Source organism: Ipomoea triloba, chromosome 11 (genome assembly GCF_003576645.1).
Source record: "Ipomoea triloba cultivar NCNSP0323 chromosome 11, ASM357664v1".
In the NCBI taxonomy this organism is placed as follows: domain Eukaryota; kingdom Viridiplantae; phylum Streptophyta; class Magnoliopsida; order Solanales; family Convolvulaceae; genus Ipomoea; species Ipomoea triloba.
Window position 1 is genome coordinate 12,334,753 of NC_044926.1, and position 10,332 is coordinate 12,345,084.

Below are 10,332 nucleotides of genomic sequence, written 5' to 3' on the forward strand. Positions count from 1 at the left end.
CCATTTCAGGTTTGGATTAATGCATTATGAGAGTATGATTAGAGGCTTCCGTCTTGATAGTATTTATTGTTTTAGTTTGATCTTAGTTAGTAGCTTTTGAGATTGATATTGTTTAATAATAAGGTGACCTATGATTATAGACTTGAATAGATTCTATTAAAGTTAACATTTAGATTGTTTAGTATTGATGAATGGTTTGATGTTTAGATATCTGGCTTATAGAATCCTTTATTTACCTTTATATAAGCATGCGAATGTTATTTGGAAGTTTTAGCCTTAGCAATTACCCGGGACTGGGTAATTGTGGCGGTAACATTTCCCAATGTTGGCTTTGGATTTTGTTGCAAGTGTTATATTCATACTAGGCTCAAATGTTAGAAAATCGAGGGTGTTACAGGCTACATCTCTAACATGTATGTTGACAATGAAACAAATGAATATGATGAGTTTGAAGATTAGTTGGATGAAATGTTTCGTGATGTTGGAGAAGAGTTCACCAATCGATCAAATGAGTTGAATGGATTATTGAATGATTCAATACAACCTTTGTGGCCGGGGTGTAATATATATACTTAATTATCTGTTGTATAAAAATTATTCAATTTGAAAGCTGGGAATATAATGGGTGGAGCGATAAGAATTTTACTGCCTTGCTTGAAATATTAAAGGATCGGATATGCTTCCACACGGTAATGAACTTCTGAAGAGTACATATGATGCAAAAAAGATTTTGTGTCCCATGGATATGGGTTATAAACAGATACATGCTTGCCCAAATGATTGCATATTGTTTAGGAATACTTATAAAGAATTGCACGCATGTCTAATATGCGGGGCGTCTCGTTACAAAACAAGATAGAATATTGATGATAAGGTAACTTTGAATGGTACACCAGCTAAAGTTCTGTGGTATCTCCCAATTATTCCAAGATTTAAGCGTATGTTTGCAAATCCAAGCGACGCAAAGAACTTAACATGGCATGTAGATCAAAAACTTTTTATGCAAGCTTCGGGACCCGGCTAATTCTCGTCAATGGACAATATTTGATAATGCATTTCCTAAATTTGGCCACGAGTCGAGAAATCTTAGATTTGGACTTTTTACTGATGGTATGAACCCTCACGGGAACCTAAGTAGCAAACATAGCTCGTGGCCAGTTATGTTGGTAACTTGTAATCTACCTCCTTGGTTGTGTATGAAGCGCAAATATATATTATCGTGCTTGCTGATTTCTGGGCTAAAACAAACATGGAATGATATAGATATCTTTTTGGCGCCTTTTATTGAGGACTTGAAGAAATTATGAGATGAAGGTGTGTTAGTGTTTGACGCATACCGAAAAGAGAGTTTTAAGTTGCATGCAATGCTTTTCTGCACAATCAATGACTTTCCAGTTTATGAAAACATGTCTGGATATAGCGTCAAAAGACATAAGGCATGCCCCATATGTGAAGATAATACATGTTATCATCAACTTGTTCATGGTAGAAATGCAGTGTAACACCCCTAAATTTTCACGCTCAGATAGGCAAGAAACTTAATATAGAAGCTAGCAAATCTCAGAACCCAATTATATAAAAGCGGAAGCAATACTAATACTCAGAGGGTGTCACGCCACATCTAGGTAAACCCGCACCTAGATGCTAAGGCAAAAATCCACAATCTACTCATCAATCCTCAAAAGTAAATATAAACCAAATAAGTCAATACATATCCAGAGTCTAAGGTGCGCACGCCTGAAATGTCTAAGTAAACTAACAAACCACTAAGCTAGTCATAAGGGGAAGTAGGTCTACTGCTAGCGCTCTCACGACTCAATCTACTCCATACCTGGAAAAAAGTTAGGAATATTAGCAAAGAAATGCTAAGCAATCCACCACTCACACTCGTGAGAAATACAGTAGTATAGCATAGGTTGTAAATAGATTTACACACGCATTGCATATAGAATATATACGCCAACGAGACTGTCATTTGTTTAAAAACCAGATGACTCAACAACAACAAGCTAAATGAATCACAAACCAATAACACTTCCAATGAATACAATAACAAAGGATAAATCCACAATACAACAATTCCATAATCAGATACTCAACCAAACGCAACCTCAACTGAATGACTAAAGTGAAGCCAATCAATTACCAACCTCACATCACTCCCTTAGAGTGACCCCAAACCAAGATACATAGGATAAGGTCCAAACCACAACCACCAAACCATAATACCAAACCATCACACCATTGTCACAACACAGAGGCATAAAGTCCAACCACAGAGGCATAAAAGCCCATTACCACAAAGGCACAATGTCCAACCACAGAAGCACAAAAGCCCATTACCACAGAGGCACATGGTGCCTATTACCACAGAGGCGTAAAGCCCAACCACAGAGGCACGAAGCCCACACAATTCCTCTTATAACAACAGATACAAGTCGAGCAATATCTCGATTAACCACTTCCCAAAGAGTTCACAAGACTCGAGAAGCCAATGAGTTACTCACAAGTCACAAGGACTCAAGGTCTCAACACATCCAACTTAGATTCATTCCCAGAGGAAATACTCATACCAACAGTACTCAGATTCAGAACATGGACACAGGACATGCTCAGAACAATAACCAAAGAATAAACCAACAATACTCCATCAATAATCCAAGATAATGACCAACAACTATGAATCAATACTCAATAGACAAGGTAATATACTCAACAACACATTCAGAATATATTCCAGAATCAAAGCTGAAACAACAGCGTCAATAGACCACAAAACAATCACTGGAACAAAACTAGGAAATGAACTGAAGCAATGACCTGGCGGAACACACCAGACCGCCGATCCACTCCACACCCACAGACGAAACCAACTGGCGGAACCCAGCGGTCCGCCGCACTCTTTCGCGAGAAGAGGCGGAACCAACAGGCGGATCCACACCTTCCGCCACACTCCACCGCTAGTACACTTACGGAAACCCCTGGCGGAACACATTATACCGCCAGAATGCACCGCAAGTGCAACCCCAGTACACCGAATTCCAGACCCAGAACATAATACACGATAACTCATTCCAGTACCCAGAATATCATCATATTACATGTTCAGAAGCCAAATAAAGCATGAAATCTATAACAATAAATACTCATACACATCAAGATTGAAGGATAATGAACACAATCCATAGATCCACAATATAGGCTCAACAATCCAACAAATCAAAGGCTAAAACCAAAGATATTCCACATGATTCCACAACACCAAATCATATACATATACTCAAGAGTGAAAATAGGTTTTAGTGTAACATGGAGGATTACCTCTTGAAGCTTTATCTGTTAGGAACATTTTGTAATAGGTTTTGATGATACCAACTGTAAAGTTCAATCCCCTTGGTCTCATTATAGGTAAAATGTGTAAGTTCGACAAGTAAACTAAGAGGGAAAATACAACCGGGTAATTGAGCTCAACTCGGAAAATATTTAAGCTCAAAGTAAACTTGGATGAACACCTTAGAAGTTTCGTGATGTAAGTTTTCATTAGATAGATCAGAAGAAGACACGAGTCATCATTGGAGGAATAAGGGTCTGCGAGACATCAACTAAGTCTCGAGACATCAGATCTGTTCGAGACATCGGATCGAGACATCAACCTTGATCTCGATAGGTTCTTCTCCAAGGACTGAAATACGATCAATACTCAAAGAAAGGAGTAATCTAAGTTTGGAGAAGAAGAATATAATGGAGATAAAAATATTAAGGAGGTGCTGAGCATAAGAACACGAAACAGCTGGAAGTGGATAGCACGTCAGACTTCCACCACAAACGGTCAATAGGTGCACCAATCCTCGGTCGGTCTTATTCCCTAAAACGAGGATCAGTGGGAATATAAAAAGGGTAACTTTTGCCAAAAGAAGAAAGTGGAGCATGGACTCAAGATAGTGGAATATGGGATATTCACTACAAGACAAAAGGCTCACGTTACAAGACCACCACTCCATGAAACATGCTGAAATTGTGCAAGTCCCATAATCGGCATGGGAACCAGATTTCAAACGGAATAATTTTCCCTCCAACGGAATTATTCCATACTCTCATATATAAGCACATGAAGACACAAAAGAAGAAAGAGCTTTTGAACAAAAAACGAACAAGCATACTGAGAACGAGGTGTCTGATTTAAACGATCAAGTACAAGTGCTAAATCTGGAATATCATTTTGATATTCAAGTGCGAGAAAACACATCTAAGTGCTTTGAGAGAGTAACATAGCTACAACTCATATACATCTAGAAGGTGATCAAAGCTGCTTAACAAAGAAGATTATCCAACGATAGCTTTTGATCAGATTGGAGATTGTTACACAACCTGTGACAACCGGAACATCCTTGTCTTAGAGAAGGCAAGAAGAGGCGGAGTAACCTGGAGGCTGTCTTGTGAAGATCCTGAGGCTTGAGGCGGGCTTGGTGATCAAAGCTCAAGTGCTCGATAGGTGAAGTAACAAGAAGCGGGGCGAAAAACCTGATGCTTGAGGCGGGCTTCGTGATCAAAGCTCAAGCGCTCGCTATTGTACTAAAAAGGGAAGTTTTAGTGCAATCCTTCTAGGGAGTTTCTAGAAGAAGAGTGGACGTAGGCGGGTTGGCCGAACCACTTAAAAATCTCTCTCACATTTACTTTCTGATTTTATCTCTCACTAACCTATCTCTCGAACTGCACTGCATATAATCACACCTCTCGAACTAACTCAAACTCGTGCTAAATTAAAAAGGAGATAACTTTTCCGCTGCGCATAAAACTTTGTCTTCATCTTGTGAGGTGTTGGACTTAAACATCCTAAGTTCAATACACATGAGAGGTCGAAAAGATTTGCAAAATCTTATAAAAGTCTATTCCCCCCCCCCCCCTCTAGACTTGTACCCCATCCCCTCGGGACCAACACTTGGTATCAGAGCAAGTTCTCTAATCTATATAAACCTTTGTTTATATTGCCTAGAGATCTTTCTTTGAAAATATTTCAAAAGTTTTCAAAGCACGATATAAATTTTCAATATGGATAGCATGTTGTCGAGACATCTCCTTTTTTATCTTAGCAGGTTCGATAATTGGAAAACACGCATGCTTGCGTACTTATCAGCCCTCCATGACGAGATGACCGAAGTTATAACATCTGGACCAGTCAAAATCCTAATGGTCAATACTGCTGCAGAACAAACCAAAGACACACCAAAGTACGTTCCAAAACCTAAGGAAGAATGGACAAGTGATGATAGGAAGAGAAACAACCTTGACAACATTGCCAAGAACATTCTTTTCAGAGCAATAGATGAAACCATCTTCCCCAGAGTAAGGAAGTGCAACACAGCGAAAGAGGTATGTGATACCTTGATGTTAATTGGTGAAGGTGACGAACAGGAAAAGGAGAACAAGCTCACCGTGGCGATGAACAAGTTCGAGGACTTCAAGATGAAGTCAGGAGAGAGCATCGACAGCATGGAATCCCGGTTCATGAAGCTCTCAACCGAGATTAGCGATCTCAAGAAGGAGATCTCACAGAAAGAGCTGAACCTGAAGGTCCTACGAGGCCTTACCAAGGAGTGGGAAATGAAGGTGACCACAATGCGAGATCACAGAGATCTAAAGAATACCACAACCGACCAACTCTTCAGAGATCTCAAAGCCTTCGAATTCGAGATGTTCCCGAGAGATGAGGACGTAGTGGACCGACGGAACGTTGCACTTGTTGCTGATCAACCATCCTCATCCTCAAGGTCAGACCCTAATCCTATGAATCTTATGTCTGACGAACAGTTTGCTCTTTTCTTAAGGAAGTTCAGGAAGTTCATGAAGAAGAAGACACCGGAGAGCAATACAAGTTCACCTTCCTCCTCAAGAAGGAAAAATGAGAGATATCTATCCAGAAGGACGGAGGAGGAAAACCAGGGTCTATGCTACAACTGTAGAAGACCGGGACGTTTCAAGGTCGAATGTCCTTACCCTCCAGTAAGCAAGTATCAAGGCCAAGAAGGCAAGGATCCCAAGAGACTAGAGGAATCCAGGGAGAATCCAACACAAGGTAGCTTCACAGGAGCATCAAAGACACATTCGCACAGGAAGGCGCTTGTTGCTGAGGAACTCGAGAAGGTAGCCGAGGAGTCCGAGACATCGAGCTCAAGTGAAGATACCAGCAGCTCAAAGGATGAGAGGGGGCTCATCTGCCTATACACTACAGAAGAGGAGGATCAATGCTTAATGGCAATTGACAATGAGGTAACCTCCACTTCTACATCTCGCTGCTCTACTTCTACCTCTCGTTGTTCTTCTTTTATAAGCGATGAGGACCCCTTCGAGACCATGGAATTGCTTAGAAGGGATCTCAATATCGCTAACAACACTCATGCTAAAGTAATGGAAGAAAACAGCAAGCTAATTGCCGAACGAGAGATGCTTAAGAACGTCTCGAAAGATAATTCAGAACTTCTCGAACGACTCGGGTTCCGTCAAAACTATCTCTCGAGAGATAAGCAGACCAACGATTTGGGGACTTCAAATAATGAAGGATCTCGACATAAATCGAATAAGGGTCATAAAGGACCAACCGAAAAGACCAGAGTAGCTATTCACAAACCGTCCCTATACACCAGTAATGGAAAGTATAGGAAAGCTACGAAGAATGGCCGGGTAAATCACATCGAGAGATCAACTAATCACCTCTCGCAAAGCCATTCCAAGTACAAGAAAAGCTACACTCCATATAATGCGCCTCAAGACAAATATGGAAGGTCTGAGATCCATAGAGTCAGGAACTCACGGATGTGGGAAGGCAGACACTACCTATCCGATGAGGACTGGTCACAAGAACATGAACTGTGGAAGAAACCTCAGTTCCAACGATACCACGTGACCAAACAGGCAATGAAGGGCATGGTGCGTAAATTCGAGGTCAGGCCTCAACCGAAACTGATCTATGCACCTAAAAGGCCCAGAGTCTTTGCTAGCATTCCTTTTGATTATCAAACGTACAATGGCTACATTGCACCTAGGCCTAGAGTAATGGGCCCAAGGTATAAATGGATGCCTAAACTCACTAACCAACCAGGACCCAAAGTTTGGGTACCTAAATCTGCTTGATTTCCTTGCAGGACACCAGGGACGTATGGTTCATTGACAGTGGATGTTCGAGACATATGACGGGAAATCTTACATTACTAGAGAACATCCATCCTATCGAAGGTCCCCTGGTGACATTTGGCGACAACGAGAAGAAAGGACGCACGAAGGCTGTTGGTGAGATCCATAAGAATGAATTGGTGATCAAGGAGGTATCCTATGTTGAAGGGCTCAAGTTCAACCTCCTAAGCACAAGCCAATTCTGTGACAAGGGCTACAAAGTTATCTTCACCAAAAGCAAATGCCGGATTATACAAGGGGAATCTCTCGAAGTCGTCTTGGAAGCAGCAAGGAAAGGAAACATGTACATAGTGGATTGGAGATCTGCCAAACCATCCCTATGTATGCTAGCAAGGAGCAAAGAAGACTTATGCTGGGATTGGCATAGTAAGCTTAGTCACCTAAACTTCAAAACCATCAACAAGCTTACTAAGAGGAACCTGGTGGAAGGACTGCCCAAAGTAACGTTTCGAAAGGACAAAATTTGCGAAGCATGTCAACGTTGCAAACAGATCAAATCCTCTTTCAAAACCAAAGCCGAGACGTCATCTACTAGACCCTTAAGTCTTCTCCATATGGACTTATTTGGACCAGTAGATCCACCCAGCATGAGAGGAAGGAAATACACTCTTGTGGTAGTAGATGACTACACAAGATTCACCTTGACCGTGTTCTTAACCAAGAAAAGCGAGACAAAAGTTGCCTTACCAAATCTTCTAAGGCAAGTTTAAGTGGAGAAGGATGTCTCGATACTCAAGATTCGGTCAGATCAAGGAGGAGAGTTCATTAATCAAGTTATCGAGAGCTACTGCAACGAGAACGGGATCCATCATCAGTTGTCAGCTGCTCGAACACCTCAACAAAATGGCGTTGCTGAAAGGAGGAACAAAACTCTCAAGGTAGCTGCAAGGACCATGCTTTCACAAGCCAACATACCACAAGGATTTTGGGCAGAAGCAGTCAACACAGCATGCTACACCCAAAATCGGTCCTTGATCGTGAAAGGAGCTGGAAAGACTCCGTATGAGTTGTGGCACGGAAGAAAACCGAATGTAAGCTACTTTCACACATTCGGGTGTAAATGCTATGTCCGCAATAATGGAAAGACTCATCTAAGAGCCTTTGACGAGAAGGCAGACGATGGAGTATTTCTGGGATACTCATCGACAAGCAAGGCGTTCAGAGTCTTCAACAAGCGGAGATTGGTGGTTGAAGAATCCATACACGTTTCCTTTGATGATAAAGCATCAGTAGATCAACCATCAAAGCCAGAAGAAACGGCTGAAAACTCTGGAGAAACTCAGCCAGAAATATTCGACAGATCAGATTTACCTCTCAATAGGAAGCAGTCGACAGTTCGAGACGTCGCAGAACTTCATTCAGAATCAGATGATGAAGAGTCGTGAAAAAGAGTGATCCTCAACCAGTTGATCCAATTCAGATTTTAGATGAACCTCCCACATCTCAACCTCAACCGAGGAATCAACTGAGGAACCACAACCTGATCTAAGATGGCTAAGAAGTCACCCCGCTGATCAAGTAATCGGAGATGTACGTGACAAAGTTCGGACAAGATCAGCATACAGAGAAAGCATGATTGCTTGCTTTCTATCTCAAATAGAGCCTAAGATGATTGATGAGGCTCTAAGTAATCCAGATTGGGTGCAAGCCATGCAGGAGGAACTTCATCAGTTTGAAAGGAACGAAGTATGGGAACTAGTTCTAAGACCTCATCATCAGAACGTCATTGGAACAAAGTGGGTCTTCAGGAACAAGATGAATGAGGATGGAGTCATTGTTAGGAACAAGGCCAGACTTGTTGCTAAAGGATACTGCCAAGAGGAAGGAATAGATTTTGATGAAACCTTCGCTCCAGTGGCACGCCTCGAGGCTATTCGCATCTTTCTCACATATGCCGCCTTCAAAGACTTCAAAGTGTATCAAATAGATGTCAAGAGCGCTTTTCTGAACGGACTTCTTGAAGAAGAGGTGTACGTTGAACAACCTCCGGGTTTCTTGAAGGACGTGGGAGCTGACAAAGTATACAAGTTGAAGAAGGCACTCTACGGCTTAAAGCAAGCTCCGAGAGCGTGGTATGATACCTTATATTCTTTTCTACTTCAGTGTGGGTTCACCAAAGGCCTAGTGGACAAAACATTGTTTAGAATTAAGGATGGGGATCATATCTTATTGGTGCAAATCTATGGAATTAAGGATGGGGATCATATCTTATTGGTGCAAATCTATGTGGTTAAGGATGGGGATCATATCTTATTGGTGCAAATCTATGTGGATAAGGATGGGGATCATATCTTATTGGTGCAAATCTATGTGGATGATATCATTTTTGGTATCTTATTGGTGCAAATCTATGTGGATGATATCATTTTTGGAAGCACCAATCCAGACTTGTGCGAGAGGTTCTCCAGTTTGATGAAAGGGAAGTTCGAGATGAGCATGATGGGAGAGCTCAATTACTTCTTGGGTTTACAAGTTAAGCAGCTTAAGGAAGGTATTTTCATCAACCAGGAGAAATACACCAAGGATATGCTCAGGAAATACAATATAGAAGGGAAGTCATCAGTCAAAGTGCCTATGGGAAACTCTCTACGTATCGACGTTGATAGTGAAGGTCGAGAGGTCGATCAGACTACGTATCGAGGTATCATCGGATCTCTTCTTTATTTAACTGCAAGTAGACCAGATATATCCTTTGCAGTAGGTGTATGTGCTAGATTTTAGGCAAGTCCTAAGGAAAGTCATCTTAATGCATCTAAAAAGATTCTAAGATATCTCAAGGGTACGCAAAGTGTTGGACTTTGGTATTCGAGAGGTGGATCTTTCGAACTTACGGGTTATTTAGATGCGGACTTTGCCGGTTGCAAAATTGATCGAAAGAGCACATCTGGGACATGTCAGTTTCTAGGTGGGAGACTTGTCTCATGGTTTAGCAAGAAACAACATTCAATAACTACAAGTACCGCTGAGGCAGAATATGTAGCGGCTGGAAATTGCTGTGCTCAGATTTTATGGATGAAGCAACAATTACTAGATTATGGTGTTGAGTGTAAGGAATTTAAGATTATGTGTGACAACACGAGTGCCATAGCTATCACTCAAAATCCAGTGCTACACTCAAGGACGAAACATATTGATATCAAGTAT